This window comes from Propithecus coquereli, unplaced genomic scaffold (genome assembly GCF_000956105.1).
Source record: "Propithecus coquereli isolate 6110/MARCELLA unplaced genomic scaffold, Pcoq_1.0 Scaffold132, whole genome shotgun sequence".
Taxonomy (NCBI): domain Eukaryota; kingdom Metazoa; phylum Chordata; class Mammalia; order Primates; family Indriidae; genus Propithecus; species Propithecus coquereli.
In genome coordinates, this window is record NW_012137414.1 from 4,613,590 (window position 1) to 4,623,038 (window position 9,449).

General features: G+C 34.8%; 1 pseudogene; it reads left to right on the forward strand.

Annotated features, from left to right (window-relative positions):
- The first annotated feature begins 5,782 nt into the window (after nucleotides 1-5,782).
- LOC105805771 lies at nucleotides 5,783-6,544 on the forward strand (annotated as a pseudogene).
- Nucleotides 6,545-9,449: the final 2,905 nt, after the last annotated feature.

Below are 9,449 nucleotides of genomic sequence, written 5' to 3' on the forward strand. Positions count from 1 at the left end.
ATATTATGGGGGTACATTTTCTGCATTGTAAACCTTTTAAGGCTTCTCACAATCCTTTCTTTCACAGCCAAACTTCCCTAAACAATAGTCCTGCCAAACCTGTCTTCTGATCCTGATGTTATATATGAAACTAAACATACTAGGTTTAACAAAAATCTCCTACTTAGATAATACAATGTGCTCTTTTTCTTCTCATGTTATATGACAGCACTTTAGCATTTCCTCTTTAGTTGGTATTATGGACTATTTGTGTTCCCAAAAATTCATATTTTGAAATCCTAACCCCCAATGTGATGATATTAGGAGGTGGGGCCTTTGGGAGGTAATTAGGTCATAAGGGTAGAGCCCAAATGAATGGGATTAGTGCCTTTACAAAAGAGGCCCCAGAGAGTTCTCTTTCCTCTTTCTGCCATGTGAAAATAGAACAAGAAGTTGGCAGTCTGCAATCTGGATGAGGGCCCTCACCAAATCTGACCATGCTGGCATCCTGATCTTGGACTTGCAGTGAGAATTAAATGTTTGCTACTTAAGGGACCAAGTATACAGTAATTTATTATAGCAGATCAACTTAAGACAGCAGCTGTTCTCTACTTAAAATTATGTCTCCCTTTTGCTTTCTTTACTCCTCTATTGCCTAATTTATTATCCCTCTGGTCATTATCCCTTGGTTGCCTTCATTGACTTTTCTTTTGCCACTTTTCTTAGATACCAGTATCTCTCAAGTCTTTTTGTCCTTGATTTTTTCTTTTCCTCACTCAAAGATCTGTCCCCAGATTTCATCCACACTTATTGTTTTAAGTACCACTTTTTAAAAATAAATCCTGGATTTATACTTCTAACCCAAACTATTAGTTCCATCTCATTTCCCCTCAGGTATTCAAAACTCAGATTATCCCAAAATGAATTAGTCTCTGCTTAATGGCTATTCTTTGTGTATTTTGTATCCTGGTGAACTATATATTTTTGGTTCACTTTTTACATTTTTAATCTTTATGCATTCACAATACTTGTACATATTTATGGTGCAAATGTGAGATTTTGATATTAGCATACAATGTATAATGATCAAATCCGGGTAACTGGGATATTCATTACCTCAAGCATTTATTATTTCTTTGTGTTAGAAACAGCCCAGTTCCATTCTTTTAGTTATTTTGAAGTACACAACACATCCACAGTCCCCGCCCCCCTGGCCATAGAAAGGTACCAGGTTGTGGCCTGTTAGGAACTTGGCTGCCCAGCGGGAGGTGAGTGGCAGGCCAGAGAAGCTTCATCTGTATTTACAGACACGCCCCATTGCTCGTATTACTGCATAAGCTCTGTTTCCTGTCCGATCAGTGGCAGCATTAGATTCTCATAGGAGCAGGAACCCTACTGTAAACTGTGCATGTGAGGGATCTAGGTTGTGCGCTCCTATGAGAATCTAATGCCTGATGATGTGAGATGGAGCTGAGGCAGTGATGCTAGCACTGGGGAGCAGCTGCAAATATAGATTATTATTAACAGAGAGGTTTGACTGTACAATGAATGTAATGTACTTGCATCATCCTGAAACCATCCCCACCCCCATCCATGGAAATATTGTCTTCCATGAAACCAGTCCCTGGTGCCAAAAAAGTTGGGGATTGATGCAATGCATTATTAACATAGTTACCTTATCGTGGTCCTGAAAACTACATCTTATTCCTTCTATCTAACTGTATTGTTGTACCCGTTAACCAACCTTTCTTTATCTCCCCTTCTGCACTACCCATCCCATCCTCTGGTAACCACTATTCTACTTTCTATCTCTTTGAGATCAAAATTTTTCAGATCCCATATATGCGTAAGAACATATAATATTTGTATTTCTGTACCAGAATTATTTTACTTGACACAATTTTCTTTAGTTCCATCCATGCTGTTGCAAATGACAGGATGTCATTTTTATGGCTGAATAATAGTCCATTATGGATATGTACCACATTTTCTTTATCCATTCATCCACTGACGGACACCTAGGTTGCTTTATTGAAAAATGTGTTCCAATATGGAAACCACTCTGTCTTATCCTTTCCTTCAGCCATCTTTATTTTTTTTGGGGGGGCATATAGAGGTCTCTATTCAAAAGCATAAATATCCTTCTCTCCTGATCAGTTGCAAAGGAATATGTTTGAGAATTTACACTGGGATCCATTTTCTTATTCTTGTTTCTGTGGATTAACTTTCAGTTTTATAAATTGGGTGAAATAAAAAGTTTTAACAAAAATCAGAGGGATATTTTTAAGCAAAAGGATACTTCTTAAAATAACAAATGAGTTTCCTATTAGTTACTTGCAGCTCCGAGCTGGTAGTTATAGGCCTCCCCTAAATACACCTGGTCTATCATGGCTACAATCATCACAGGTCTTGCATAAAGCCTCTAAGAGGAAGGAGCCAGGAAATAAATCAGAGTCAGTGCTCTACTGATAGCAAGAAGAGGTCAAATCTCTACCTTGACTGTTTATTTAACCAGTTTCTTACTGGCTATCAAACATCTTGGGCTGGAAGCTCACAGAGGAAAGTAGCCACCCTTAATATTCAATCTGGGACAACTGACTGGAGTTTAGGTAACATGGAAAGTTTTAAAGTAGCACATGTAGCTACTTCAGTATATGATATGAGCAGATGATAGGATTATAAGGCCTTGTTGAGAAATATATCTTCCAGAAAATAAATTTTTGTATTTTAATGTTTTCTGAAATAACTTCCTAATATCAATACCATGTTTAGAACAAGGGCTATTTTCTTAGTCATATTTACTGAAGCAAAGGACAAGATGGATTTACCATCTTAGTAATTCAGGATGAAAAATTTCAAAACTGTGTGGATTTTATGTGTATGTGTGTGTGTATGTTTGTGCAATGGGAAGGGGGAGTGGAATGAAGGAGAGAAGTAAGAAGGGAAAGAGAGAGGGAGAGAAAAAAAGGAAGTAAAAGTAATAGAAATGAAATGAAAGAGAAAGAGAGAGAAAGAATGATTTCAAGCTGATCTCCTGTTTCTACCATATCAGTCAACATTCAACACTGCAACCATCTTTAACTTTCCCTATCTGTTTCTAAACAATCCTCTTTATTCTATACCTCCTGCTTCTGCCTTAATTGATGCTTCCCCCATTATATTGCCCTGAGTGTTGGAAAAAATCAAATACCAAATGCCCTTGCTTTGTTTTTTTATCACCTGAATAAATCTATAACATTCATATTAGCTCAAACTTTAATAAAACACAAATGTGTTTATATTATCCCCTGTTTAAAATGATTCACTCTATCCCTACTACCTTAAAAAAAGAAATCAAAAATCGACATTCCCTCATAAGACAAAATATGAATGGCCAAAAAAAAATATGGAAAAATGGTCAACATCACTAATCATCAGGGAAAAGCAAATCAAACCCATGAGATATCATCTCACTCTAGTTAGGAAGGTTATTATCAAAAAGGAAAAAAATGTCCCTGAGGATATGGAGAAAGAGGAATTCTTATACACTGTTGGTAGTAACGTAAATTAGTGCAACCACTATGGAGAGGAGTATGAAAGCTCCTCAGAAAAACTACAAATAGAACTATCAAATGATTCAGCAATCACGCTACTGGGCATTTATCTAAAGGACAGGAAATCAGTATTTTGAAGAGAAACCTGCACTCCCATGTTTATTGCAGCACTATTCACAATAGCCAAGATATGAAATTAACCTAGGAGTCCAATAACAGATGAATGGATACGGAGAATGTGATATACATACACAATGGAATATTATTCAGCCATAAAAAAGAAAAAAAAAACAAGTCCTGTCATTTGCAGCAACATGGATGGAACTGGTGGACATTATGTTAAATGAGATAAGCCAGGAACAGACAGTTAAATACTATAAGTTCTCACTCATATGCAGAAGCTAAAAATATGTTGATGTCATAGATTTAAAAAGTGGAACAGAGGTTACTAGAGGCTGAGAAGTGGAAAGAGGGGGAAAAAGAAGATAGGGAGAGATTTGTTAAAGGACACAAAATTACAGCTAGATAGGAGGAATAAGGTCTAGTGCTTTGTAGCACTGCTGATACATACATTTTCAAATAGCTAAAAGAGAGGATAGTAAATGTTCCCAACACAAAGAAATGATAAATGTTTGAGATGATGGATATGCTAATTACCCTGATCTAATCACTATACATTACACATATCAAAACATCACTATGTACCCAATAAATACCTACAGTTTTTGTGTGTAAATTAAAAAAAATAATATCCTAAAACTTTTGCTTTGGTCCTTATGTGAAACTCAATTAATGAAGTGCATATGAGATGGGTGAGGGCAGATACCATAAATATTTGTGTGATGAAATCCTTGTTTTACTTGGTGACGGATATAGAAGTAATACAGTGAAATTGTTAGGAAAACATAAATGTGTGTGTGAATAGCTTCTTTATATTTCAGGTATAAGTATTTGAACAACAAAAATAGGCTATTTACATTTTCACCATCACAAGCTATTTTATCTGTACAATGTAAGGAAGAATATGAGCAAAAATGAAATAAGAAATATAGCACATGAAAAAAATAAATAAGGGGAGGAAATAAGTTATAATTTAACAAAAGGAAAGCTGACAATTTATTTTATATGGCTACTATACAACCTTGGTTCCAAAGCATGTAAAGGATAATAAAATAAAATTATAGGCTTACTTTTCCCATAAACATAGAAATCATATATTAGTTAAATATATCCAATGATAATATTTAGGACACATTTTCAAGTAGAATTTTTGCTTTTATCAGGAATGTATCAGAATATCTATATAATTTCAGCATCAGGAATTCTACAAATGTAATTCACCATATCTCATGTTAAAGGAGAACTATCATAACTATCTTAGTAAAATCCTCACAGTAATTCAAATCAAAGATAATATACTGAATTTTTAAGTACTTACATACCAAAAATCTGAGCAATCATCATGCTTAATGAACAAACTTGAGATATATTCCTTTTCAAATCAGGATCGAGGCAGAAATGATTTACAGCATCATTGTTCTTTAACACAGTAATTATATTCCTAATCATTATTATAAGACAAAAAAGGGGGAGTGAAAGAAGCTTACAGATTAGACTGTAAGAATCTGTGAGTTTTGTATGTGTTATGATAATCTACATAAAAACAACAGAAAGCACACACAAGGCATTAGAATTAATAAGAAAGTTCAGTGAAGCTACTAAATATTTAATCAGTTAAAACAAATTAACAACTTTTTTCCATGCTAATAAAACAAAATATAAGAGTAAATATGGTACCGTTTACAAAAGCAACAGAATCTATAAAGACTCCATTATTTAACTTAAAGAATGCAGATTATGATGTAGGTATAGAAACAGGTAAAAGGCTAATGAAACGAGTAAGCTCAGAGGGGAAGCTTAGTAAAGTATAGAAAGGACTCTCTGATTTTTCAACATCCTGTGAATACATAAGTATTTGAAATACAAAATTTAAAAAGAAATTTTAAAGAAACACACATGCATTTAAGGTGAGTTGATATATTACAAAAACGATGCTGGTAAATCAATTGGGAAAGAAATGGACTGCTAAGTAGAAATTGTTGGGAAATTGATCACTAATTGACAAAAGATAAAAATTCTTCTGATTTAAAACGACATGTAGCTTTCCTGTCACTCCCTGCACAGATTTGGCTCATGGGTTTCTGAGACCCCAAAATTGAGAGCTTCTCCCTGCTCCAGAGGCTGTTCCCGGCAGTTCTGTGGCTGTCACCATGCCACAAAATGAATATATTGAATTATACTATAAATGCTATGGATATTGTTTGGAGTACCATGAGGAAAAGTGAAAGAAGGAAATTGGAAAGGCTCAAAGAAGGGAAAGATGATGACTGGTCTGCAGGCTAAGCTCTACCATAAACAGTGCCATGCTGAGAAAATACAAATGAAAAATACTATCAAGATGCATGAATAGAGAACAACTAAAGAAAAGAACAATGAAAAGACTCCACAGGGAGCAGTACCTGCCTATCTGCTGGACAGAGAGGGACAGTCTAGAGCTTTCCAATATGATTAAACAAAACTGAAAAGAGAAGCAGGAAAAATGGGAAGTCCCTCTGCCCAAAGTTTGTGCCCAGGGAGAAACAGAGGGGTTAAAAGTTATTTGAACAAAAAAGAGAAAGGAGTCATGGAAGAGGATGGTTAATAAAGTCTGCTTTGTTGGAGATGGCTTTAGGTAAAAACCATCTAAATATGAAACATTCATTAGGCCAAGGGGCTTACATTTCAAGAAGGCCCATGTAACACATCCTGAACTGAAAGCCACCTTTTGCTCGCCAATACTTTGTGTAAAGAAGAATCCCTCATCCCTATTATATACAACTTTGGGTGTTATTACCAAAGGTACTGTCATTGAGGTCACTGTGAGCAAACTGGGACTTATGACACAAGGAGGTAAGGTTATTTGGGGGAAATACAGCCAGGTTACCAATAATCCTGAAAATAATATATGTATAAATGCAGTCTTACTGGTTTGACAGCAGTTTAATACAAGTAACTCTTGTTGAAGTCTAAACACCAGTCAGGAAAACCATGATTACTCTGACATTTCTGAATACTACCAAATAGGCTTACATGCCTGCAGTCATCAAGAGAACTATTTATTAAATTGTATAAAATATTAAAAAAGCATGCAGATGTCAAATGAGAAAAAGAGAAAAAATATCAAAGACAATGCTATAACATCACAAAATCAAAATTTAAAAATATAGGCCTTCAAGAGGTACATACCTAGGAAAAGAATGGAATTAAGTAATTATTTTGCAGGCTAAATTCAATGAAAAATCCTACCAAGAAAATTTTTACATTTAATGGTATTCTAAGATTATGGTATTCTAAGATAGTATAAAATTTATCCAGAAGTTTGAAGAAAACTAAACAAAGTTTTGAAATAAAGCTACTATTAACTCCAGTAGAGACTAAATTTTTACTACAAAGAAATAAACTTCCAGTAAACAAATTGGCCCAACAGAAAAAAAAATTACTCAGTAATAATAAAGCTATTGAATATGAATTTTTAAATGTCATATAATTAAATGGAGATGATAGAAAATTATGGGTGAAAGAGTTGAAATTCTCATCTAAAATTATAAGAAATCAACCAATAATGTGAAAAATAATTTATCCAATATAGTATACTTTTTTCTTTTAACAATCTGGAGGTAATTACTTGAAGAAAGGGTTAAGGGAAATATAAATGATTGCCCTGGGGAGTAAAATTCACAGGAAAGGAGAAAAGAAGGCTAAGCATTTATGATAATAATAAATTCTTTTGAACATCATTTAATATTATGAACTAGCAATAAACACTAAAGGGAGGGAAGGGTATGCCTTTAACCCGCATTTGGGTGAGGCAAAGACATAAAGTGTAACTATAATGTTTGTACCCTCACAAAACCCTGGAATAATAAAAATAAAAAAACTAGTATAATTAATTGTGCACTTACCAAGTTTCAGAAAATATTCTAAACATTTTACATGTCTTAACTAATTTAATACATACAGAAAAGCAATGAGTTAAGTACTATTGGTTATCTCTATTTTACAGATGACAAAAGGAAAGTATATAGAAGTTGCTACTTGCCCAAAATCACAGTGTTGGTTAGCGGTGAAGTCAGTGTTAGAGCTTAAAGGCATAAGTGGTCAGACTCCAGAGACTTCACTAAAAGTTATGCTATATTTAGACAAAAACATAAAATTAATTTATAAGATATATTTTGAAGAAAGGCCAAGATCAGGAGAAAGATGAGACAATAGCCACAAGGGGAAATTTAAAAATGTTGGCTTTCTTCAACCAAGAGTTTACCTGTATGGTGATGGGAATGATTTGGGATGGGAAAATGGCTAGAGAAAGGATTTGAGACTGAGATCAAGTGAACCGTATCAAAGGTGAAGGAGTATGGACCTGTCACTGAAAGAAGATAAACATGTAGATAAATTTGTAGATATGCCTCCATGTTGTGAAAAGCTCAAACTAAATACACTGGCCATATATAGGTGTTCCATTAGACAGCCACAGCTGAGTTTCCAGCTGACAGAAGGCATCGGCTAGCACCAGCCATGTGAGCGAATCATCTTGGACATCTAGCTTAGTCTAGCTTCATATGTCTCCAGTCCCAGCAAATGTTATTTTTTTTTTATTTCTCTTCTTTCTTTGGTTTCAAACTGTTAAATGGATTATTCAACCACACTAGCTCCCTTCAGGTTTAAAAATGGATTAGAAATGGGAGGGGGAGGCGTAAAATGGGAAGGCAGCCTGATTAAAAAAAGACGAGTGTCAGGTTTCAGAGTCTAATTCAGTTTTACAATTCACTTATAATCTGATGCTCATCTACCTCTTCTTGGCACTCAAAAGCCAAGGTCTTTCTTGGAAGCAACACAGGCATCTCATTACCTTCTTGGGTCCACAAACAGATCTGCTGAGCCAACTGTCAAGAACCACTGAGTCAGCTAAGAAAAGCAGTTGGACCAAAAGCAGTCAGCAGCCACAGGGAACAGAGGCACAGCTCATGCACTAGGAGCCAGGGAATGAGAGCCATGCAGAAACCAATACAGTAGAGACAAAAGACCCAGTTACAACATCTTATACGTTATTTCCTCTTCTGTGATCCAATTAAAAATAAGATATAATCAATAAACCACAAAACCCCTAAAGTATATAATTTATTTTTAGAATAGCCACAGAGTTGTGCAACAATCACCACAATATACTTTTAGAACATATTCATCACCCCCAAAGAAACCTCATACCTATTAGGAGTTACTCCCCATTCCTCCCCTCTACTTTGAACCTTTAGGAAACCGCTAATCTACTTTCTGTCTCTATAGATTTACCTATTCTAATTTCTCCTTTTTCATTTCTGATGGAGGTTATCTGGGTCCTTTCTCTTCTATTTCTGGTTAATCTTGCTAGTGGTCTATCGATTTTGTTTATCTTTTCAAAGGATCAACTTTTTTCCTTTGATCCTTTCTATTGTATTTTTGGTTCCATTTTGTCTCGTTCTGCTCTGATCTTTATTTTTTTTCTTCAGCTGGCTTTGGTTTTGGTTTGTTCTTTTTCTAGTTCCTTGAGATGTGACATTAGATTGTTAGTTTGTGATTAACAATCTGTCTTTGTAATGTAGGCACTTAAGGTTGTAACCTTTCCCCTTAGGGCTACTTTTCTGTATTCCATAGATTTTGAAATCTTATGTACCCTTTGTCATTAAGTTTCAGGAATCTTTTGATTTCCATCCTAACTTCATCATTGACCAATAATCATTCAGTAGCAAGTTGTTTACTTTCCACAACTTTGTGTAGATTTGAGTGTTTCTCTTGGAATTGATTTCTAGTTTTATTCCACTGTGGTCTCAGAAGATACATGGCATGATTTTGATTTTTTTT